Genomic DNA, 26,152 nt, shown 5'->3' with positions numbered 1-26,152 from the left:
GTGACTTGAAGTTGGTGCGCAGGAGTGTGCCCGATGTGTCTTTAGGTGGAGAAGTAAAGAGAGAAACAAAAATGAGTATAGAGTATAGAGAAAGGGTGTATATATATATATATAAATTTGTTTTTTGTTTTTTTTTTTATTGAAGAAGGTTGAAGAAGATTGAAGATTGAATTGAATTTGCTGCTGAGCAGCCTGGACTCCTGGCTCCTTCTCTCGGCTCCTTCGCAAAGGTGCCCTCGCTAAGGCGAGCACCTTTGCCGCTCGCCTTCGCCGCGTGCCGAACGGCCACGCGCCGTTGGCTCGCCCCCTTTTAAGGGGGAGTCTGGGCTTGCCGACGCTGCTGTGACGCTGAGAGGTGGGCGGAGCTTCTTCTCGCTGCTACCCCACGCTGTCCGCCTGCCTTCCGACTTGCCTGCCCTCACCCACGCTGCTCCTCTCTCCTCTCCGCTCGCCTCCCGGTGCCTACAACCACCCGCACCAGCTAGCTACAGAAAAGAAAAATGAAACGAAGCTTCCCAGGCTCAGCCTTTTCCTCCCTTTTAAGGGGGAGTCTGGGCTTGCCGACGCTGCTGTGACGCTGGGGGGTGGGCGGAGCTTCCTCTCGCCGCTACCCCACGCTGTCCGCCTGCCTTCCGACTTGCCTGCCCTCGCCCACGCTGCTCCTCTCTCCTCTCCGCTCGCCTCCCGGTGCCTACAACCACCCGCACCAGCTAGCTACAGAAAAGAAAAATGAAGAAACAAAGCTTCCCAGGCTCAGCCTTTTCCTCCCTTTTAAGGGGGAGTCTGGGCTTGCCGACGCTGCTGTGACGCTGGGGGGTGGGCGGAGCTTCCTCTCGCCGCTACCCCACGCTGTCCGCCTGCCTTCCGACTTGCCTGCCCTCGCCCACGCTGCTCCTCTCTCCTCTCCGCTCACCTCCCGGTGCCTACAACCACCCGCACCAGCTAGCTACAGAAAAGAAAAATGAAGAAACGAAGCTTCCCAGGCTCAGCCTTTTCCTCCCTTTTAAGGGGGAGTCTGGGCTTGCCGACGCTGCTATGACGTTGGGGGGTGGGCGGAGCTTCCTCTCGCTGCTACCCCACGCTGTCCGCCTGCCTTCCGACTTGCCTGCCCTCGCCCACGTTGCTCCTCTCTCCTCTCCGCTCGCCTCCCGGTGCCTACAACCACCCGCACCAGCTAGCTACAGAAAAGAAAAATGAAGAAACGAAGCTTCCCAGGCTCAGCCTTTTCCTCCCTTTTAAGGGATACTCAAATGCTTTTCCCTGTCTGTCCCAATGGGCTGGGGCAATGGAGAGATTAAGTGACTTGCCCAGGGTCACAAGGAACAGCATGGCTTTGAACCCACAGCCTCAGGGTGGTGAGGCTGTAGCTTTAACCACTGCACCACACTCTCACCTGAAAGTGTGCACATAGCAAAGTTTCATAATGCACACTTGCCCACAATTCATGGTTTATAGTAATGCAGGAGGAGGGAGGGGAAATCAGAGCGATCGCAGGAGGAAATGGTGAGCAACAGGAAGTGAAGAAGAGATGAGAATGAGAGATAAGGTGGTGAAGGTGAGGGGTGAGAAAGAGAATGCGCGTGTAGGAGGGGCAAAAAGCACTTGAGACGGTGAGGAGAGAAAAAGAGTCAGAAATGGAATCCAAAGATGACAAAATTTTTACTGGTTTACTTAAACAAATTTTATAAGACTGGGGCATATCATGTGAGGTGCTGATGTGGATAGATGGGTTCTTGGTACATAGACTAAACCGCGCTAGACAATCGCATGCGGACAATGCCGGGCAGACAATAACACGCAGGACATCAGCGCATTGGGGGGGGGGGGTTTCCCCGGTTCCACCCTCCCCACCCCACCCCCAACGAGAGTGCCAACAGTTCTAAGTAAAGTGGGGGGTTCCCCCCCCACAGACCCCCTTCAAAGCGCTTTAAAATAGTGTTTCAATCCAGCGCGCTGACATCCTGCGTGTGATTGTCTGCCCGCCATTGTCCGCGTGCGATTGTCTCGCGCAGTTTTGACTTGTCACCAGAGTTTTTATTACAATGTTCATATAGGGTCAAGATGAATGGTTCACTGTCCTTTAATTGGATTGCCTCTTTTTCCTGAATTATTTAATATTATAATGCAATCTTTGGGTAGAGAACTGAAGACATGTAAAGCATATATAGCTATATTTAATGCAGACGATATCAGCATTCTTCTTCCACTTTCTGACAATGATAATGATTTGAAGTTAGTTCTTGATATAGTAGAATACAGTGGTGCCTCGCATAATGAACGCCTCGCACAACGAACGCTGCACACAACGAACTTCATGTCTTGATTCACACAACGAACTTCGTTTCACACAACGAACTTCGTTTCACACAACGAAGTCGCCCGAGCTGCCGATGTATTGCATCCTTCCGCGCAGGCACTGCAGGCAGTCGTTAGTCACTGCGCTTAACTGCCCTCTCTCACAGCCCTTCGCCTGGCTCCCTGTGCAGTGGCAGACCGTCGGCTCGCCTCCTTTTATGGAAGGGCCCGGCGCCTACTGCTGATGCGTTGGGGGGGGGGGCGGAGCTACTCTCGCCGCTTCCCCGATGCTAGAAAAAAAAAAAAAAGAAAAGAAAAGTTAAGTCCCAGTTTTTGCCGCTGAGACTCTGCCCTCTCTCACTGTATACAGTCGTCCTTTTAAGATCAACTCAATATTTTTTATAGATCATGGCTTCTAAAAAAAGCAGGAAGGTGATTTCTGTTGAAATGAAACGGGAAATAATTAGAAGGAGTGAATGTGGGATAAAACAGTGTGACCTCGTCAAAGAGTTTGGCCTCAGCAAGACCACCATTTTGACAAATTTATCTTTTTTTATGTCATCTTAGCATATTTTATGCTGCAGAACGAATTATTTTTTTTAACATGTATTGTTATGGGAAAACGCATTTCACATAACGAACTTTTCGCATAACAAACTTGCTCCTGGAACGAATTAAGTTCGTGGGTAATTTCTAAAAAAAATATTTGAAAATTCATAAAGGTAAAACCAAAATTTTATGGATAGGTTCACAAAACAAGATGAGGAAGGATCTGTTATTGTCAGTAGGAAACAGCAATTAGAGCTTTGATTTGCAAACACCTGAGTAGTGCAGAACAGTGACGGGACAAAAGCGCACCGGACAAAGCAGCGCTGGCATTGCGACACAGACAATAGCGCACAAGACTCCAGAGCGCAGCTGTAAAAGTTAATTTTAAAGAGCTCCAATGGGGGGAGTGGGGAGGAAACCCCCCCCCACACTTTATTTAATACTGTTCATGCTGCCGTTGGGGGGGCGTAGGGGGTGCAATCCCCCACATTATACAAAAAACTTAACTTTTTCCCAAAAAATCAGGAAAAAGTTAAGTTTCCTTTATAATGGGGGGTTCCAACCCCCCGAAGTCCCCAATGGCAGTGCGAACACTATTAAGTAAACTGGGGGGTTCCCCCCTCACCTCCCCCATCGGAGCTCTTTAAAATTAACTTTTCCGGCTGTGTGCTGGAGTCTTGCGCCCAATTGTCTGGGCTCAAATGTCAGCGCGGCTTTGTCCCGCACGCGAATGACTGTGAATGTGAACCGTGTAGAACGGGTACAATGAATCGATTTTTTTTTTTTTACTGCATCAGGATTTACAAAGACTAGGGGACAGTTGGTGAAGTTACAGAGTAATACTTTTAAAACCAATAGAAGGAAATATTTTTTTTCACTCAGAGAATAGTGATTTTTATTTATTTATTTATATACCACTTATATCCTAAGTGGTTTACATTCAGGTCCTTTATCATATTTCTCTATCTGTCCCGGTGGGCTCAAACTCTATCTAGTGTACCTGGGGCAATGTTAAGCTCTGAAACACGTTGCCAGAGGATTTGGTAAGAACAGTTAATGTAGCTAGTTTTAAAAAAGATTTGGACAAGTTCCTGGAGGAAAAGTCCATAGTCTGCTGCTGAGACAGACATGGGATGGTAGCATGGAATGCTGCTACTATTGGAGTTTTTGCCAGGTACTTGTGACTTGGATTGCCTCCGCGAAGGCGGGATACTGGGCTGACCCAGTAAAGCTGTTCTCATGTTCTTAACTTACTACCAATGGAATATCAGGTTAATATACGCCTCTTGGAGCTAATACCACTGTGGCCGGCAATAAAAAAAAAAAACAACAGCTTCGTAAAAGGGGAGGATAGTTAGCAAAAAGTCTTTTAGCTTATTAAGAAAATTAAGGTTGGTTCACAAATATTTTGAAGAGTTACGGCCTCTGAGCGGTTCTCAATCAACTGCTAGGTGCCACTTATAGAACCATACCTAGCGGCACCATCACTAGGTGCTGTTACAGTAGGCCAGGTTTTATCTGGTCTAATATACCGGCGCCTGTCTCACACAGCTAACGACGTCTAAACTTACCATGCCTATTCTCCACCCCTAACCACCCCTACTTTTCAGGTACGTGTGTTAAGCATTGCTAGAAACTAGAAAATGACACGGGGACAAATTTGTCCCCCATCCCCACAGGACCTCAATTTCCCCACTCCGTCCCCGTGAGTTTTGTCCCTGTCCCTGTCCCATTCCTGTAAGTTCTGCCTTAACCACACAAGCCTCGAACACTTATGATTTCAAAGTGTTTGAGGCTTGTGCAGATGAGGACGGAGCTTAGGCATTGGTGGAATGAGGCATTATGACATCACAATCTGAGTCTAGAATGTTGCTACTTATGATTTTAAAGTGTTTGAGGCTTGGCCAGATGAGGACGGAGCTTAGGCATTGGTGGAATGAGGCATTATGACATCACAATCTGAGCTCTAGAATGTTGCTACTTATGATTTTAAAGTGTCTGAGGCTTGGCCAGATGAGGACGGAGCTTAGGCATTGGTGGAATGAGGCATTATGACATCACAATCTGAGCTCTAGAATGTTGCTACTTATGATTTTAAAGGGTTTGAGGCTTGTGCAGATGAGGACAGAGCTTGCAGGAATGGGGCAGGGAAAGGAAAATAACTCACGGGGACAGGAAAATGAGTTCCAGTGGGGACGAGGAAAAATTTGTCCCCGTGTCATTCTCTACTAGGAGCCTCAACTTAGGCATCAACATACATCCTATGAGTTCCACATGGAACTCTTAATTGGTAATTCATTTACTTTTGATTGGCTGAAAACTGTCATGGTCAATTACTGTGGCAATTTTTTTTTTTTTAAGTTGCACATGGATTCTGAAGTGAGGCATTGCTGGGCATCTAGCAGCACCTAATGCAGGCACCCTATACAGAATCTGGTCCATATAGGGGTCCTTTTATCAAGCTTGATAAAAGGACCCCATAGTATAGACCGTTAAACCACGCGTTAAACCACCTGCTGCGCTAGCCACTAACACCTGCATTGAGCAGACATTAATTGTTTAGCCGGCCATGGGGGTTAGCGCGTGATGAAATGTCCGACGCGCTAACCCCGCTAGCGCAGCTTGATAAAAGGACCCCATAGTATAGACCACAACATTCACAACTCAACATTTCGAGCTGAAATTTCAAATAGCAACATTCCATGCTACCGATCCAGGGCAAGCAGTGGCTTCCCTCATGTCTGTCTCAATAACAGACTATGGACTTTTCCTCCAGGAATTTGTCTAAATCTTTTTTTAAAAAACCAAAAATGCTAACTGCTGTTATTACATCCTCCGGCAACAAATTCCAGAGCTTAACTATTATTAAGAAAAAAAATATTTTCTCCTATTCATTTAAAAAATATTACCATGTAACTTCATGGAGTGTCTCCTTATCTTTGTACTTTTTGAAAGAGTAATCGATTCACATTTACCTGTTGATGGAGATTTCGGCAGTTGGAACCCAAGCACAGTACCGGGTAGAGCTTTGGATTCTTGCCCAGAAATAGCTAAGAAGAAAAAAAATAAAAAAATGTAAATTGAATCAGGTTGGGCAGACTGGATGGACCATTCGGGTCTTTATCTGCCGTCATCTACTATGTTATTCTACTCAGGATTTTATAGACCTCTGTCATATCCACCCTCAGCTAGTTCTTCTTCAAGCCGAAGAGCCATAACCTCTTAAGCCTTTCTGCATATGAAATGAATTAAATCCTCCTTAATTATTTTGGTCACACTTGTATCTTTTTTGATATACTGACCAGAATTGCATTCAAGAAGCGATCATGCCATGGAGGGGATACAGACGCATTATAATATTCGTTGTGTTATTTTAAATCCCTTTCCTAACAATTCCTAGCATTCTCTTTGCATTTTTTGGCTGCCACATTAAGCAGATAGTCTAAACTCATCACAGTATCTAACGTCCCTGGGATGAGAAAATCTGCTGCTTCTACTGTTTAACATTTCTTATAGACCTGTGTGCTAGAGTACGGAAACAGACAAGGACTCAGCCCTCATGCCCATTTTGGGTATGGGGGAGTGTGTATATTTCCAAATGTCTCCAAGGCCACTCAGTTACTTTAGACATAATTTCATGCTCAGTTCGAGAAAGCTGCTGCAATCAGCAAGCAAGTCTCCCTGTAAATGCTTGGCATAGCGTCAAAGGAATAAACACATTTTCTCTGACCCTGAACCTTTGGTGACCTATGTAAAGAGGACGAGGGATTTGACTGTTCATCCTGCTTCATAGCATATTTAGGATTTTCCCTGTGCTCTACTAGTTGGAGACTGATGTAATAATATTTGGAAGTAACCCAATAATTTATTATTTTTTTTTGCATGCCATGGGATAGCAAATGCAATGCATTTGCATGTGATGTGTGATCAGGGTAAGATTTATTTATTCCGATTTTTATCCCGTCCTCCCAGTAGCTCAGAATGGCCCACAAGCAAACATTCACAGTGGAGTATATTTGGACAGTACAAAGATTATACAGTAGTTCAAGTACGAGGATTATACAGCAATTTAAGTACAGGTTAAGAATGGTCTATATAGTAATTTAAGTAGAGGTTCAGGATAGAGGAGGGTGGGGAGAAGGAAGGGGGAGTTTAAGGGACAGATTGCAGTTGTAATTTTAGTTGATGAGGAGGGTCTTTACCGCCTTCCAGAAGGTCATCAATGAGATGTTAAACCTGCGGTAACCTTGTGAGAAGTTTTCTGCATTGGCCCTATTGCTTCTAGCATGCCGCGCTTGTTTTGGAGCAATCGTTTCACTAAGGGAGGAACTCATCAATGAGTGGTTATTTCAGCACAAGGTCTCATTAGATACAATAAAGTACACTTCTCCCTCTGGATTCGCAGGGGATAGGGGCAGAGCTGGACCGCGAATGGTGAAATACCGCGAATATCTTCTGGTCCGGCTCTGACCCACCCCCGCCTCCCTCCTGCCTTCCCCCGGCATCCCGGCCTTACCTGGTGATCTAGCAGGCTTTCGGGGCAGGAGCGATCTTCCTACGCTCCTGCTCCGTGCAGATCGCCAATAGGAAATAGCTGCCGTGAGTTCCCGTAGTCTCTCGAGACTACGACGGGAACTCCCCACAGCCATTTCCTATTGGCGATCTACACAGGGCAGGAGCGTAGGAAGATCGCTCCTGCCCCGAAAGCCCGCTAGACCACCAGGTAAGGCCGGGACGCCGGGGGGAAGGCTAAACTGTGTGTGTGTGTGGGGGGTTCTTTTGTTCCCCCTCCCCAAAAAATCGCGAATATGTGAAATCGCGATTGCCGAAACTGCGAATGGGGAGGGGGAAGTGTAAACCCTGGGCTGAAAATGTATATCCACAACATCTACCATTCTGAGCGGCTTACAATTTTACATACATAATATCATTTATCTACAGTATACTATGGGCTCCTTTTACGAAGGTGCACTAGGGTTTTTAGCGCACACACAAAATTACCGCACGCTAGCTGAAAATCTACCGCCTCCTAAAAAGGAGGCGGTAGTGGCTAGCATGCTCGGGAATTTAACAAGCGCTATTGCACGTTTTAAGGCCCTAGCGCACCTTTGTAAAAGGAGCCCTACGCTGTTGTTTCTTTGGGTTAATTTTCCCCTCTTCCAAGTTTCAAGTTTATTAAAAGATTTTTTATGCCGCTTATTCAGGTTTCTAGGCGGTATACAACAATAATAAAAGAGATATCTTTAAAAGAGACAAAACAAATTAAGGTTAAAATATTATACAAGACAATGTTAGCTTAATCTGTATTAACAAAAGACACATGTACAGACTGGAAACCATTGGGAAAGAAGGGCTGAACTACAATTTATAGATAAAGCACACTTAGGTGTAGAACAATAGGTAGGGGAGGGACTTTAGTTGATTTAGTTCTAAGAAGGACAGTTTTATCCAAAAGCATCCTCAAATAAAAATGTTTTGAGTTTTGTTTTAAATTGCTTTGTCGAAGATTCTGCTCGCAAGTGATTGGGCAAATAATTCCATAGGGACGGTGGGTGTCAGGTCAAAAGCGCGCCGGGACAAAGGCGCGCGCAGACAACTGAGCGCAATGTGGAGGTGCGCGCCGAAGAAAATGACTGTTTTAAAGGGCTCCGACGAGGGTGTGTGTGGGGGAAACCTCCCACTTTACTTTATACAGATCGCGTCGCGTTGTGGGGGCATTGTGGGGGGTTTGGGGGGTTGTAACCCCCCATATTTTACTGAAAACTTCACTTTTTCCCTATAAAACAGGGAAACAGTTAAGTTTACAGTATAATGAGGGCGATTACAACCCCCCAAACCCCCCACAACACCACCGCAATCTGTATTAAGTAAAGTGGGGGGGGGGGTTCCCCAACAAAAAACCCCCGTCGGAGCCCCTAAAAACACTCAGTTGTCGGCGCGCGCCTTTGTCTTCAGCGGTTTTGTCTATGAACCGGGTCGGTGCAATGACAGCAAAGTTGTTAGATCTCAGTGTATTAATTAATTTTAAAGATGGTACAACTAGGAGGTTTTGTGATATAGAGCGAAGAGATTTAGTGGGATAATAAGGAGTAAGGAGTCTGTTAATAAACTCCGGTGGACTGTATGAACGAGTAGTGAAGGTTAATAATAAAATTTTATAACTAATTCTATGTTCGATAGGCAGCCAATGAGCGTCAATTAAAAGTGGAGGACTTGATATGCCAATTTTGTTATGTGCTTTGTTTTCTATTTTTGTCATTTTAAAAAAATTTAGTTTGGACTGTATTTTATTTTTTAAACAATCAGCTTCCCATACAAAGATGTAATAATCATATGGCATTTTCTTTTAAAATGCTAAGAAGTAAAAAAAAAAAAAACCAAAAAAACCCCCCAAGAAAAACCCATCCAACCTAACCACAAGAAAAACAAAATACAAAGCTTTTGAAGTTTTTGGCAGTGGAATCCTCCTAAGATCACTTAAAGATTGCTCATGATCAGGGCTAGTGGTGCATGAGTGGTGGGCGCCCTGGGAAAATCTTCAGCCATAACCCCTTTCATTACGATGCACATCACCTGCTCCCAATGTTGGGGTTTTTTCTGAAAATGAAACTCAACAATCATGATCATTATACAAAATCTCTCAAACTATAACATGTAGATTAAAGTAAGTGATGATGGTTCCTTCGGGGCTATCAAGAAGACCAATTGGTTTTTGTATTTTTTTTTTTCTTAGACTGCAGCTGTTGTTTGCTGCCTCAGAGAAGTCGCAGCCTCAGGCAACTGCCTAGTCTTGCCTTATTGTTGGGCCATCCCTGCTCACTACCAGTTTCTACACGTATTTATTATTTTGTTTTTATGCAGTTTATATAAACTTTGTTGAACAAAGAAATTAAATTACAAACCAAACCATAGCGCGCTGTACGTACATACATACATACGGGTACCTTGTGGAAGTGTCTCAGATATGCTTGCCTAAAATCTGACAGTGCAGAGGTATAAAAAAAAAATGGATTAAAAGAAAACTAAGGGTCAGCACGCAGCAGTTTTTTGGGTGGTTTTTTTTTTTTTTTTTTTTTTAATTTAACACATGCAGCTGCAGCAGGTATTTGCTCTGTCACCTCGCCATCTGAATATGTCTGAGAAGCCAGGCAGTCTTTGCCCTCAGCATCTGGGAATATTCCCTCCCCGGGGGCCAGTGGCAAGCCCGGCAGGCAGGAACTTGCAGCTGGCACCCTGCCCCCCACCTCGGCCGCAGGATCCGGGACAGCGCGCGCTGTCCGGACGCTAGTATTCGCTTGACTGAAAGGCAACCGCGCTCAGTTTCGCTCTGGTGCGGGTTGTGTCAGCTTGTGCGTTTCCTGTGGGAGGAAGCGAGTGAACTTTACTGCTACGACTCTCGTTCTCGGTGCAGTCTGCACTCTGCAGCAGCTCTGGCCATCCCTCCCTCAGGGCTGTCACTGCCCTGGGCTCTCCGGGGTCTTGCGGTGGACGTTGCTCGGGTAAGTCCTTCATTCTGTTTTGGGCTATATTTCTGCAGAGGTGCTTTGAAGGTACTGAAATCTTATCAGTTGTTCAGGCTGGGCTGGCTTAACCGTTAGACATGACTAGGCAGTTGCCTAAGGGGGGTGGGTAGCAAAAAGCAGCAGCCACAGCAAAGCCATACGCTTCCAGGAAGGGTGGGCAGTTCTCAAATAGTCCATTTATCCAGGTGATTGACTCTTGGAAATTGATGTGAGTGTCCAGCAGTGGTTCCCAACCCTGTCCTGGAGGACCCTTAGGCCAGTCGGGTTTTCAGGATAACCCTAATGAATATGCATGAAAGAGATCTGCATATAATGGAAGTACCAGGCATGCAAATCCGCTCCATGCATATTCATTAGAGCTATCCTGAAAACCCGACTGGCCTGGGGGTCCTCCAGGACAGGGTTGGGAACCACTGGCGTAGAGGTAGATACACTAAGCAAAGTTTAATATTTAAATATATCATTCAAATTATATATTTTTGTGGGTCTGCCGTGGGATGAACTTGAGTGTTGAATTTAATTATTAAAATATTAAAGGGGTTGGGGGGGATTAGAATAGGCCAGGGGTAGGCAATTCCGGTCCTCGAGAGCTGGAGCCAGGTCAGGTTTTCAGGATATCCACAATGAATATGTATGAGATGGATTTGCATGCACTGCCTCTTTGAGATGCAAATCTATCTTATACATATTTATTGTGGATATCCTGAAACCTGACCTGGCTCCGGCTCTCGAGGACCGGAATTGCCTACCCCTGGCCTAGGCGTTACAGCGTTCAGGATAGATATGGTTAAAGGTTCCTCTACATTAAATCCTGAGTGGTGCTGAATGAATCGATTGTTTATTCTTTGAAAAAGTACAAAGACTGAGAGGATTCACTGAAATTACATAATAATATTTTAAAAACTAATAAGTGGAAATATTTATTTTACTCAATGAATAGTTAAGCTCTGGAACTTGTTACCAGAGGATATGGTTACAGTGTTCCTGGAGAAAAAGTCCATAATCTGCTAATAAGATAAATATGGGGAAAGCCACTATTTATCCCTCTGATAGTGGCATGGAATATTAATACCAGTGGTGCAACCACAGAACTTCAGCACTCCATTAAACAGCTGGCAGGGATGCTGAAGCCCCGCCAGCCAAAGAAATACAGTTCCCAAGCCACTTCTCTCCTCCTTGTGCTGCTGCTTTAATGCAAAATCCATCACCATGCATCCAGCCACTGACACTAAGACTTCTCATGCATGCTAAGTTTATGCAAGAACTGAGCATGCTGGGGGAATCCTGGAGATAGTGGCTGAATGCACACCACTGACTTCTGCATTTCAAAACAGCAGCTCGGGCAGCGCCATAGTAAGGGGGAGTGGGGTGTGTGGACCGCCCCGGGTGCCGAGTTGATGGGGGTTCCATAACCTCTACGCCCCACCACACCATGCCACATTCACGCCATCTCTCGCCCCACCCCATACCTCTATAGATCTTCACTAGCGTGAGCAACCTCTCCTGCCTGTTGCTCACGCTGGCCTGGCTCCCTTCTGAATCACTTCCGGGTCAAAGGGCCAGGAAGTGACATCAGAGGGAAATCCAAATCTGGTGCAAGGAGCATGCTGGAGAAGAGCCATTCGCACTGGCAAAGATTTTAGAGGTACAAGGGAGGGAGAGCACGAGTGGGGGCTGGGGAGGAGCAGGGGGGCATAGAGAGGAGGGTGTGCAGGGGCATAGAGAGGAAGGCGAGGAGGGCAGAGGGGGCAGGGGCGCCTCCTACTACACCACTGAGCTCAGGAACTGTATTTCTTTGGTTGGTGGGGCCTTGATATCCATGCCAACAAAAGTATCATTCCTCTCACTTCTTGGGAAATTCCTCGCACTCTAGAATCTTCTCTATCTGTGGTCTGATGAAGACACCAGCTTTGACCTTTGCCTCAACTAGATTAGTGAAGATGTCTTGAAAGTACTTCAAGGCTACCGACTCCTTACTTGTATCTAGAGCTCTGGCAAATTGTTTCATTAGGCCTAGTTTGATGTGCAGTGCTGGCATCAGCATCTTCTGAGGGTCCACCAGCGGTTCCCATTCGGCATTGCTTATCCCCACAGATAAATCGGTCCACTGTGGCCAGTCCCTCCATTAATAGGGCACCTTTGTGCCCCTGCTGTCCCAAAGGCAAAAGTAACAGGGAAAGTTGGTAAAACTGCCTTGGAGACCCATTAGGAATGCCACCATTTTGAAGTCTCCGATGACCTCCCAGACGTACTCATCATACTTCACGGTGCCTAGTAAGGTCTTGATACTGTTGTAATCTTCTTTGAGGTGTATTGAGTAAGCCAGTGGAAGAGATGGGTACACGTTTTCGTTATGGAGCAACACGGCTTTGATGCTCCTGGATGAGCTGTAAGTGAAGAGATGCCACTCTTTCAGGTTACGGGTGATTCCAATTGCCTCAAACAGACCGGTCCCATTGTGGGAGAAGCAGAGCCCATCTTGATGGGTGAAGAAGGTGGGGAAAGCTTGGTGATGCTTCCTCTGAATTGTGACTTGCACATTTTCATCCTACAAGTTCCACTGCTTGAGCCTAGGCATCAAAAGCTCGGTATTGGACTTGGTGAGGCCAAGATCTTGGATCAAGTCATTGAGGTCTTTTTGGTTTGGATAGTAAGGGTTTCTCTCATCAAATGCACCACTGATATTGTAAACTGGATCAACAACATCTTCCTCACTCTCTGACTTGTTGCTCTCTCTCTCTCTCTCTCTCTCTCTCTCTGGGGGAGTGGGTATGGGGAGCTCAGGGCAATATGGTACCAAGGCAACAAGAGGGCACCCTCTAAAGTTGAAAGGGAATAGATTCCATACGAATGTGAGGAAGTTCTTCTTCACCCAGAGAGTGGTAGAAAACTGGGACGCTCTTCCATAGTCTGTCATAGGGGAAAACACCCTCCAGGGATTCAAGACAAAGTTAGACAAGTTCCTGCTGAACCAGAATGTTCGCAGGTAGGGCTAGTCTCAGTTAGGGCCCTGGTCTTTGACCTAAGGGCTGCCGCGGGAGCGGACTGCTGGGCATGATGGACCACTGGTCTGACCCAGCAGCGGCAGTTCTTATGTTCTGTTCGGAATACATGATTGTAGATGTAACCTTTCCAGTTTGATGTTTGGAAAGGTCCACCATACAGAAGTAGCCAGTGGGCTCCTGCCTAATTCTTGGGATAGCAAACTTCATAGCTCTCTTTTTCCCTCTGTACCATCCTGTAGATGAGTAAAATGAAATTGTGGTAATGAAAACAATACATTTATTTAAATTCTCGCAACATATTTCCTATTAGATATATTTCAAATAACACTGAAAATGTGGCTAATTTATCAAGACAAGAGAGAAAAAGTACTCCACAGAAGCATCTGCTAAGACATGCGATGCCTGCAAATCATATTTTGGCATTTCTGTTGGGGATCAAAGAGAAACCTTGTACACCTCACTTCACATGTGAGCACTGCCCCGAAAAAAAACTCTGGAAGAAGGTAAAATCATTTGGTGGAATGTTCTGCTATAAAATGTCTTAGAATGTTTAATTTGTAAAAATATTTAAATTTAAACCTACATAGCAAAATGCATCTTCCTAAACAATTCAGACACTTAGGGCTCCTTTTACAAAGGCACGCTAGCGGTTTAAACCACCGGATGCGCTAGCCGCTACCGCCTCCTCTTGAGCAGGCGGTATTTTTTGGCCAGCGCGGGGGTTAGCGCGTGATGAAAAGTCGCACGCGTTAACCCTGCTAGCGCGGCTTTGTTAAAGGAGCCCTTAGGCAGCTGGAACCAATAGCAAGTTCTAGAAAGTTCTTGAAATTACTCTACGGGACTCTTTTACGAAGGTCTATGCCCCAAAATTAGTGCAAGAGGCACCTACTACCAATTGTGGCCCGCAGCAATTCAGAAATTACCATCGGTCAATAAAATGGGGCTTGTGGGGGTGAATACTGAGAGGCAACTTTCTCTGCACATGCACCGCGGTTTCAGTACATCTGAAAAGCCCTTACCACCTTCCCTTTTGCAGGCAGTAAAAGCTACTGCGCTAACACGGCGGTAAGAAGCACCGTGCACCTTTACCACGGCACTGCAGTGGATTGTGAGTATGCACACCCACAACACGCCCTTCATAAGAACATAAGACTTGCCGCTGTTGGGTCAGACGAGTGGTTCATCGCGCCCAGCAGTCCGCTCACGCGGCGGCCTCCAGGTCAAAGACCTGCGCCCTAACCGAGACCGGCCCTACCTGCGTTCATTCCAGTTCAGCAGGAACTTGTCCAACCTTGTCTTGAATCCCCGGAGCGTGTTTTCCCTTATAACAGACTCCGGAAGAGCATTCCAGTTCTCCACCACTCTCTGGGTGAAGAAGAACTTGAACTTCCTCCGCCTATCTGTGCCCATAGCTACGGTAAGCCTTACTGTCTAATTTGCACAGTAAATCTTTTTTTTTTTTTTTACCGCAGTGCATCTACGGTATTGTTTGCCATGGTCCCTACCACACCTTAGTAAAAGGACCCCTAAGTTTACGTAGCTTGGAATCAATCTGGAATATTCTGCAAATATGGTACATTTCAAAACATCAATGTCCTGGTCACAAAAGCAAAGTTTGAGGGAAATGATTGTCTTTTTCTATACTTTTGTGGCATAGGCCAATAAGAAAGAACACTTATTACCCAGGAACAACAAAAAAAAAATTGTTACATAGAGGGAATTTGGAAGATGAGTATGTTCACAATGATTTATGAAATGAAAAATGACATGGCTCAATTACTGTAATACTCTGTACATTGACCTGCCCAAAAACGAGTCTTTACCTGCTCCACTGAATTCAGAATGTTGCAACTGATAAAAGATTAGAAGTAGTATGAGCAAATCACACCCTTCCGACAAAACCACCCTTGCTATCAGTAGCCTGCAAGGCCAATGTTAAAACACTATCTCTTCTCTTCAAGGCCCTTAGTGGAAATAGGCTAGAGCAGGTGATCCTTTTGAGACCTCACAGGTTCTCTCAAGGAGCATCGCCAAAGGAAATCATCCATTGTAACACCCATTAGAGAGCATTCTCAGGAGTAGCCCTTATACTCTGGAACACGCTCCCAGAAGAGCTCTGCCTAATTTAAGATTACATCTGCTTTAGGAAGAAGCCTTTAATGGCAGTGTCTCGCAAACTTTGCAAAGCCGAGACACATGGTGGCCATGGCTTGAGGCATCACATGCGCCAAGGCCCTCCAGACGGGGTCTTGAGCCGCCAGTGGGGGCGCTGGAAGGGAAGAGGCACGAAGAGGAGAGGAGCTGGTAACACGAGAGGCACATCCTGTAGGCAATCAGCTGTGACCGGTGCCTCGCTTCCACGGCATCTCGCAGCGCACCTGGAATCTCGGGCGGCACACTGCTTTAATGGCTGTGGTGTCTTAACATCCATCAGGACTAGCTGCCCACATACTCTGTAACAGAAGTCACTTCTGCATAACTTATTCAACTGTACATACAATTTTCAATCTAGCGACCAACTTTTATGTATCCCAAATCCTTATGTACTTTTGTCTTATCCATCTTGTTCATCTGTATGTCCAAACTACAATTATATTTTCTGCGGATTAAGATAATTTATTTGTTTCGTGCCAGCTTTGTGAGTCTTACTTCTATTAACTGATTGTTTATATATGCTCAGTACTGACATGTATCGTTATTGCTCTTACTATAATTTACCCCTCCCCCTTTTTACGAAGGCTTTTTTATCGCAAACCGTGGCAGTATTAGCTCAAACGCTCATAGAATTCCCATAAGAGTCAGAGCTAATACCCCTGCGGCCAGCGATAAAAAAAAAAAAAAGCCTAACGCGTCATCATAAAAGGGGGGGTTAATTTGGCCATTTCCAAGTTTACCACATTGTTCTAATTGTGTATTGCGCTTAAGGCTGGCTCAACCATTAGACAGGACCAAGCTGGGGGGGGGGGGGGGGAGGCAAAGAGCACCCACAGTTAAAGTAAAACAATAGATGCTATGAGCTACTCAAACGCAAGAACCAAATGCACATACGCACATAAAACAAAAACAAAGTTTAATCATTTTTATTTTGTTGTATATTTATATTTCTCCTTAATACAATGATGTCCAATTCTGCTTTTTTTTTTTTTTTTTTTTGTAACTTTGATTGTTGGACAATAATTTATTTCTTTACAAACATTTATAACCCACCCATTCACAGTTCTAGGTGGGAAACAAAATAATGTACATTGTAAAATAATACTACATTAAAAAAATCAAAACATACAAATATAAAAAAACAAACAAACAATAAATAAACAACAAAAAAAAATCAATGGACAAAATAAAATAACATGTTTCAGGTAGGCATCTGAAGGTTCCTCCACTTAGGTGTCACTAGGCACAGCACAGAATTCTGTGCTTAAGGGCCTATTATACAAAGCCACACGACAACAGCTCCGAAGCCCTTTAAATCTCTATGGGCTTCGGGGCCGTTACAACGCTGCAGCCACTAGCGCGGCTTTGTAAAACAGGCCCCAACTTTTACTTTTTAAAAAATTAATTATTCAATTATCTTCAATGGCATGGTCAGGTACCACGTCATTAAAGCCAATTTTTGCAATTTAGGTCAGGCATGGATTTTAGTTGGTTCATAGACAAAACCGGCGAAGACAAAGACGCGCGCCGACAACTGAGCGCAAAACGGAAGCGCGTGCTGAAGAAAAAGAGTGTTTTAGGTGCTCCAATGGGGGGGTTTGTTGGGGAACCCCCCCACTTTACTTAATACAGATCGCGGCGGCGTTGTGGGGGGCTTGGGGGGTTGTAACCGGCCTCATTATACTGGAAACTTAACTGTTTCCCTGTTTTTTAGGGAAAAAGTGAAGTTTTCAGTAAAATGGGGGGGGGTTACAACCCCCCAAACCCTCCACAACGCCCCCACAATGCGGCACGATCTGTATAAAGTAAAGTGGGGGGGCCCCCACACCCCCCATCGGAGCCCTCTAAAACAGTCATTTTCTTCGGCACGCGCTTCCGAGTTGCGCTCAGTTGTCTGCGCGCGCCTTTGTCCCGGCGCGCTTTTGCCCTGACACCATTTTAGTTAGGTATGGCTAGGCGGCCTCAATTAAGGCACCTAGGGCTCCTTTTCTCAAGGTGCGGTAGGGGTTCAATGCGCGAAACACCGCCCATTAAACCGCCTGCCGCGCTAGCCGCTAGCGCCTCCATTGACGAGGCGTTAGTATTTTGGCTTGCCGCGGTTGTTAGCGCGTGATGAAATGTCCGACGCGCTAACCCCTGTAGCGCTCCTTGATAAAAGGAGCCTCTAGTTGCCAGTAACTAGGGCACCGTTTATAAAATCTGACTCTGAGAGTTTTCATAAGCTTATAATCTGTAGCACTGAGGTGAACTATTGTGGCACCTCATTGGAGAGGGTTGATGAATCAAAGTACTTTAAACTTTACCCACAAAATACTGTCACCAGTGCAGAGAGGTCAAAACAGTCTTTATCCCCCAGATTATATATTGTATATGGCACCCAATTGGGTGTCATTATTTGGGTGCTGATTCAAGAAGTGTGCCCAATTAAATGTGTCACCAAAATCCCATAGCACGCAACCTCCAAAAATACCATGGGGGGTATATTGGCATGGCCATGGGAGGTATATTGGCAGGTCAGGGGCGTTCCTAACATTTGTGTGCACTGTTATAGAATACCAGGAATGTGTGCCCAAATTGGGTACTGGGAATTACACTTGGCTTATCAGGTGTAAGTCCTGGAGCCCAAATTTGGTTGCCAAAATCAGCATTCAATGCTAATTCTATAATGGGTGCTCATCTTTGACTGCCCATTATAGAATCACATTGAGCGCAATTTTTTTTTTTTTGGGGGGGGGTGGGGGGTCACTGATTTTTGAGCTTTTACTAATATTTTAAACAAGTGTTCATAAAAACAATGCTCAGAATATAGATATGTCCTTTCTGGCTGTGACCCAGGGAAACTAGGGTTCCAGCCCTGCTTTTTCCACTTAATTCATCCTGACCTAAAACAAGTTACTTAACCCTCCATTGTGTCATGCACAAACTTAGACAAAAAAAACCATCTGGGGCAGTGAACCTCCTACCACACATGAATTTTCTAATCACATAGAGCTCAGATTTGTAAAGCTAAGCAATTCAGAAGAAACACATATGACAAATTAGAATGGCTGGATGCAAACTGTTCTGTGTAACCCAGGGGTGTCCAATGTCGGTCCTCGAGGGCCGCAGTCCAGTCGGGTTTTCAGGATTTCCCCAATGAATATGCATGAGATCTATTTGCATGCACTGCTTTCAATGTATATTCATTGGGGAAATCCTGAAAACCCGACTGGATTGCGGCCCTCGAGGACCGACATTGGACACCCCTGGTGTAACCAATGCGTTTGTGTGGTCAAGATCTATTGACTACGTGTCTGCCTAAGGTGGCATAATTCAGGGGCCGTGGTCCTGCACTTGTACAGCCAGTAGGATAGCAGGAGTGTAGCATTTGAAAGACTTAAAGATTCTGATGACATGATCAATATAATAATATAAGTTCTCTTTAAGTCTGCATGAAGTGTCAAAGAAGGGTGGGAGTTGTAGGGAGTGGAATATTACTCACCTCTGCCAAAAGCAGCCCCCTTGGGTCAGTGCCAAACAAACAAAGCCCGTGGGCTAGAGCTTGAGGCCCTGGAGGGAAAAATACCTCCGTACTCAACCAGAGCAATGTCGGTGGACCGGTTCCTGGGAGCAATACCTAGGTCAAGGTTCCACCTCAGGGGCTGCAGGCGTTGGACTGCACCCTGAGGAGAACAGCCTGTTCAGAAGAAATCTATTGCCCCAATAAAACCTGCACCATGTACTGGAGACAGAGAAATACCAGGAATATTCCTGGCTGTACCACCTGCTATATTGATGATGTCATCAGCATCTTCAGGATTCTGCCTCCATCTCCTAATGGGAGGGAGGTACAACCCATTAGTATGGACTGGTCTAGCAGGACTCAAGGAAAGGAAATGATCAGGTAAGGGTACATTTCTCCATCTCTATTAAAGAGAAAGAAGAAGTGGGATGTGTATGTGGGATTCTATAGATAACTATGCAAATAGACCAGTCAAACTTCCTTTACCCTGCAAAAAAGGTACAAGAAAAGGTTTGAAACTCAGGAAGCGCCTTTATAACTTTGAAACTCAGAGAAAAATGTTAAACTTGCAACACGATAGCTCATAGAAGTTAAAGTAAGCTCTTATCTGGGTAATGCAGTAATCATTTTCAATAGCTGTCTCTGCATACCAACAGCTCACCTTAAAAGTTCTCTTCCTGCTGTCACTATTCCACCGGTTAAGCAATCACACCTTATCGATGCTTTGCTCTAAAAAATGTGATTTCTCTTGCAAAAAAAAAAAAAAGGGTCTTGAGCTGATGTAAATGTCCTAGGCTTCAATTTAGCCACAATGGTGGAACTCTCTGCCACAATATATTAGAAACGAAAAAGATCTCACAATGTTCAAAAATTTTTTAAAATCTTATCTTTTTAAAGATGCTTTTAATATTTAAACTTCTTAAGTAAGGCTTCAAATTGTGCTATAGTTTAACCCCCCCCCCCACCCTCTTGTTTTTTCCCTTTTTCTACCAAAATGAAAATTGTAACTTTTTTACTTTCCCTCCCGACTCATGTTTGTATTTTATGAAAGAATATTGTCAATATGTTAGTTTCTTTGTATTATACTCTATTTTTAATTTTGTTCATCGCTTAGTAATTTTAATAAGCGATTCATCAAACATATTAATAAACTTGAAACTTGAAACAATCTCTACTAGTCTATCTTTAGTATTTTATAAAGACAAAGGCATTTAGGGGCTGATTCTATAAATGGTGCCGAAATCAGCTGGCGCCTATAGAAAAGGCACCAGCCGCATATCAATCACGCCTAGGCACCGTTTACAGAATCATGACTAATGGTGCCTAACTTAGGGTTTTAAAGGCCTACATTTGAGGTGCCTAAGTTTTGGGAGAGTTGTGCATAGTTGGTGCCTAGCTCACACTCTGCCCAAAGAAATGCCCACTTAGGCATTAGGCACTGCAAAGCACCATATGATAGGTGTCTATCTTTTATAGAATGAGGTGCCCATCGCCCAATTAATTTTTTTTTTTTTTTTTTTAGCAATTACTGAGCTTATTAAGAGTGTTTTTTTTTATTATGACATGTTTTATATGATAATGGAATATATGGGAAGAAGGGTTGGGATAGGGGAGGGGATAAGAATTTATGAAATGTGTCAATGATTGTTTGTAAGTGATGTATTTATTGTTAATGTGAATGAATACTTAATGTAATCTTGAAAATGAATAAAGAATATTTTTTTTTTAAAAAAAGAGTATTTTGCGTTCATAGTCAGTCACGCGCGAGACACCAGCGCGCCGATAATGGAGGGCAGACAATTCAGCACAGGACACCAGCGCGCCATGGGAAAACTTCGTTTTAAAGAACTCCAAAGCGGGGTGTGAGTGGGGAACACCCCCACTTTACTGCATAGTGTTTGCGCTGCTGTTGGGGGGGTTTTGGGGGGGTTTGGAACCCTCCATTATAGAGAAAATGGAACTTTTTCTGATTTTTTTCAGGAAAAGTTCCGTTTTCTCTATAATGTGGGGGGTTGCACCCCCCCAACGGCAGCGCAAACAGTACCTCCCCCTCCCCCCGTCGGAGCTCTTTAAAACTAAGTTTTCCCGCGGAAGGCTTGCATCATGCGCCGAAATGTCAGCGCGCGATGGTCCCGTCACTGTATTTTGCCTATTAAGTTAGGCGCCCATTGTAGATTCAGCCCCTTTCTAAAAGAGGCACCTATTAATAAAATTATCCCCTCCCCCTCAAGCAATGTTTCCTGCCAGTGAACGTGGCACATGGACTTGCCATCAGCTCTGATGAGTTGTGCCACAGAAAATTCACGGACGGGGGATGCATTTAAGAGACTCTTCCATTGCCAGGGAGGGGGGAGAGGAGAGATGCCAGGCTGCTGTGGTGCTGCTGGGTGACTTCTCTTCCAAGATGGTGCCCAGGGCACTGCACCACCCCCTTTACTATGCCACTGGGTGTTAAGCATGCTTCTTTGTTGCACATACATTTAGGTGCTACATTATAGAATTGCCACCATTGACATTAGTATTTATTTATTCAGTTTTCTATCCCGTTCTCCCAGGAGAGCTCAGAACGGTTTACGTGAGTTTATTCAGGTTCTCGAGCATTTTTCCCTGTCTGTCCCGGCGGGCTCACAATCTATCTAATGTCCCTGGGGCAATGGGGGGATTAAGTGACTTGCCCAGGGTCACAAGGAGCAATGTGGGTTTGAACCCAGAACCTCAGGGTGCTGAGGCTGTAGCTTTAACCACAGCACCACACTAGAAATCATAATGTAGCAAAAATAGCCAAGTATAGGATAATCAAGTCATTGTGACATCACTGCTGAGGTTGGCTCTTAGGCATTGGTGGAATGAGGCATTATGACATCACAATACCAGCTCTGGTTATCAGAGGCTGAAACTTGTCACACTATTTACTTATTCAATTTTCTATACTGTTCTCCCAGGAGAACTCAGAATGGTTTACAAGAATTTATTCAGGTTTCAAGCATTTTTCCCTGTCTGTCCTGATGGGCTCACAATCTATCTAATGTACCTGGGGCAATGGGGGGAGGGGGGGATTAAGTGACTTGCCCAGGGTCACAAAGAGCAGCATAGGTTTGAACTCACAACCTCAGGATGCTGAGGATGTAACTTTAACCACTACGCCACACTCTTCCCCCTTCTTCACAGACTTTTTTTAGTTTTTCTTGGGGGAATAAGAGGGTGAACCTACCTGCCAACACTTCTTTTTGCCAGGTGGAGGTACTGAGCACCAACCGAGTGAGGGTCCAACAGTGGGTGGGGGGGAGGGGGGAACTGAAAAGGGAGGTGCAGATCCCTGGGATGTATTTTATCTGTATGTAATTTTTGAAAGGTCAGTTCTCATGTATTTCCGCTTGAAAACTAGTGCAAAGGTCATGGGTAAGAATCCCTGCACACTTTACAGTTATCCCCTTGGCCATCGGCGTAGCGAGGGTAAGAGGCGCCCGTGGCTGTTGCACCCCTCCCCCACCCTCTTCTCTGCCTTCCCCCCCCACACTCCTTCCCCACCCCCTGCCACATGAGCGTGCTCCTTCCCTTCCCCCGTACCATTTTAACTGTCTTGGTGTGAGCAGCATCACCAACTTGCTGCCCGTGTTGGCTCTCCCTCTAACATCACTTCCTAGGTGCGGGACCCAAAAATGACATCAGAGGAAGAGCCGACACAGGCATGAACAGCAGGATAGAGCTGCTGTTCGTGTCAGAGAAGAGCTAGCGGTGCAGTGGTGTGGGAGGGGAGGGGGGGAAATGAAGGCACGCATGTGGTGGGGAGGAGTGGGAAGGAGCAGGAGGGCAGAGAGGAGGATGGTGCTGTTGCCCCCACCAAGATGGCACCCAGAGCAGACCTCCAACCCTTACATAGTAACATAGTAGATGACGGCAGATAAAGACCCGAATGGTCCATCCAGTCTGCCCAACCTGATTCAATTTAAATTTTTTTATTTTTTTTCTTCTTAGCTATTTCTGGGCAAGAATCCAAAGCTCTACCCGGTACTGTGCTTGGGTTCCTACTGCCGAAATCTCCGTTAAAACCTACTCCAGCCCATCTACACCCTCCCAGCCATTGAAGCCCTCCCCAGCCCATCCTCCACCAAACGGCCATATACAGAAACAGACCTTTCCCTTACTACGCCTCTGCCCATGGTTTTGAATTCTTACCCTTAAGTCTCTTAGGGCTAGATTCATTAACCTCCTTTCTGTGTCCGATCCGTGCCCGATTACGTGCAGGCCGACGAATTCACTAAAGGCCTGCATGCAAATAGGGGCGATTGTTAGTACGCCCCCCCCCCCACCACCAAACGCACAGATTGCAGGAGAGCGATCCTTGCGCAGATCATCTTCCTAGACTGTAGATGGTCTGTGCACGCGCTGGTGGTCCTTCGTGCCCGGTTTTTTTTTTTTTTTCTTTTTCTAAACTATTTTTTTTAACTTCGTGAGCCTGTGGTTTTAACTTGCGGGTTAAAACCACGGGCTTGCACTGCGGGAAAGGGCAGGTGAGTTGGGGCTGAGCAGGGCGGCCAGAGCAGGGTTTTAGCACAAGCGACTGGTCCTTACCAGTCGCTAGTCTTTTGATCGGCCAGCCGGTCGGTAAGTTTACCGAATCGCCTCCTTCCTGCTTTGCATGCCTTTTCACCCTCATTTGCACGCACGGATCGTGATCGGATCGGAGGAGAGCTTAGTGAATCAAGTTGGAGGGAAACCAGGTCGCAAAGGGCTCGCAAACCAATCGGTGCACGATTGGTTTGCTTAGTGAATCTAGCCCTTATTATCGGAAACCAGGACTATTCCAGGAATCCATTTTCTCTTTCATTTCCTGGAAGCCTAGGAATGAGTCATCTGGAGACGACAGACCTATTTTTACAATACCCCCCTCTAAAACATATCAAGGGCCTAAGATAAACAACCAAGGGAAGTGTGAATTTTCCCATAATGGAGTTGAACGCATGCTGATAAAGGCATTGCCTGCTGGATTTATGGCAACAGAAAAACACCACAATAGCCCCAAGTTTGTTGGGTAAACTCATCATTGTAGTAAACCCCTTCAGATATTGGGGAGTTCTGTTGAATAGTCATTTTCTAGTGTGGTTTTAAAAAAATGTTTCTATGTTTTAGAGGTAAGATTAAGCGATTAATCAAATTTTAAATAGAACTTGAAACTTTTGTGACATTATAATAATAATAATAACTTTATTTTTTCTATACCGCCATAATCTTGCGACATCTAGGCGGTTCACAGTGAAGAGAGCTGTACAATCAGCGAATTACAGTACAAATAGGGAAAGATGTCACTGAACAGTCAGTGAGTATGGAGGACCTCTCATATACTGACAGACTGTAGAAGCTGGGGCTTTTCTCCCTGGAAAAGCGGAGAGTTAGAGGAGACATGATAGAAACCTTCAAGATCATGAAGGGCATAGAAAGAGTAGACAGGGACAGATTTTTCAAATTATGGGGAACCACAAGTACAAGGGGGCACTCAGAGAAATTGAAAGGGGGAAGGTTTAGAACAAACGCCAGGAAGCTCTTTTTCACCCAGAGGGTGGTGGATACATGGAACGCGCTACCGGAGGATGTGATAGGCAGAAGTACGCTACAGGGCTTCAAAGAAGGTCTGGACAGGTACCTGGAGGACAAAGGGATTGAGGGGTACAGATAGGAGTAGAGGTAGGTTATAGGGATAGGATTAGAGGCAGTTACAAAATTAGTCAGGGACCTCTGTTCAGGCAATAGGCCTGATGGGCCGCCGCGGGAGCGGACCGCTGGGCAAGATGGACCTCTGGTCTGCCTCAGCGGAGGCAACTACTTATGTTCTTAATACGCAGTATCAACATGATGAGTATTAGCTTTTAAAAAGGAGGGAGTTGTCTAACTAGGTAATAAATCTATTGAACAGAGCGGTCTTAATTTCTTTCCGGAAAGCGCCATAGGTCGATCTGGCTTTATCAATGAAGTTGCCTAGCCAGGATTGCTGTCTACCAGCTTGAAGGTCCTGTATTTGCAATCAGTGATCTTTGGATAGGCAAAGAGGTTGCGATTTCTGGTTGGGACAGGCTGTTAACATATTTTAGACGTAAACAGTTACTTTGCTTCAGGCACTCATCTAGATTATGGAAATAGCGTATATGCTGGTCTATTTGCTTCTGCTCTTAAATGAATGTTGCAATTCATCTGATAGGAATATATCTCCATTATATTTACAATTTCATCGGTCACCCATTCCATACTAATGACTAATAAGCCTCCTTATCTGGGATCTTAACCATTCCCTACGTCAGATGCCCTCCAGCTGTGACCAGAGCTCATTGGGTCCATCTGTGACTCCGGACAGTCCTCTAAAACAGTGATTCCCAACCCTGTCCTGGAGGAACACCAGGCCAATCGGGTTTTCAGGCTAGCCCTAATGAATATGCATGAGAGAGATTTGCATATGATGGAAGTGATAGGCATGCAAATTTGCTTCATGCATATTCATTAGGGCTAGCCTGAAAACCCGATTGGCCTGGTGTTCCTCCAGGACAGGGTTGGGAACCACTGCTCTAAAAGGAGAACATATCCAGGTTTTCACGGACGTCTGGTAACCCTATATACAGCATAGAGAAAGATAAGAAAGGAGAGATATTGAGGAGTTGTCTCTGTCCATACCTTGAAAGAAATTTGTTATTCTCTAAAGTTAGTTGCAGGGTTGGTGTAACCATGTCAAGATTTTCCTCTCGTAGATTATGGAACTAAATTTCCTGATCTCACCCATCGTATGTTATATGTTTTACCAGTGCTGTTCTCTTCCCAATAAAAGGCAAAGCCATGATTTAATAGGATCTGAGGCCTTGCATTGGTCCAAATATATGCTGAGACAATGGTGCTCATTTTCAAAGCACATACACTTACAAAGTTACACAGTAACATGTAACTTTATCAGTGTATATGCTTTGAAAATGAACTTCTTTAAATTATCTACTTGTCATAAATAAAGAATTGGGAATTACAGTGGCATCATAAATAAAAAAAGACTCTTGATGGTATTTTAATTTGGACTCCATTTTATTCTTGTTAGCTAGTGGGGGGGGGGGGGGGGGGAGGAAGGAATCTCAATCTATTCAGACCATTTT

General features: G+C 45.1%; 1 protein-coding gene across 2 annotated transcripts in view; it reads left to right on the top strand.

Annotated features, from left to right (window-relative positions):
* The first annotated feature begins 9,956 nt into the window (after window positions 1-9,956).
* Window positions 9,957-26,152, top strand: part of LOC117347674 (apoptosis-associated speck-like protein containing a CARD) — a 53,661-nt gene continuing 37,465 nt past the window's right edge. Inside the window, exon 1 of one of the 2 annotated variants that reach the window (XR_004536816.1) lies at window positions 9,957-10,343. The gene's annotated coding sequence lies outside the window, so the exon portion shown is untranslated. The remainder of the gene's footprint in view (window positions 10,344-26,152) is intronic. The other variant, XM_033918893.1, reaches the window with a different exon arrangement.

The sequence above is a fragment of the Geotrypetes seraphini genome, chromosome 13 (genome assembly GCF_902459505.1).
Source record: "Geotrypetes seraphini chromosome 13, aGeoSer1.1, whole genome shotgun sequence".
NCBI lineage: Eukaryota > Metazoa > Chordata > Amphibia > Gymnophiona > Dermophiidae > Geotrypetes > Geotrypetes seraphini.
This window is presented reverse-complemented; position numbering and strand designations above follow the sequence as displayed.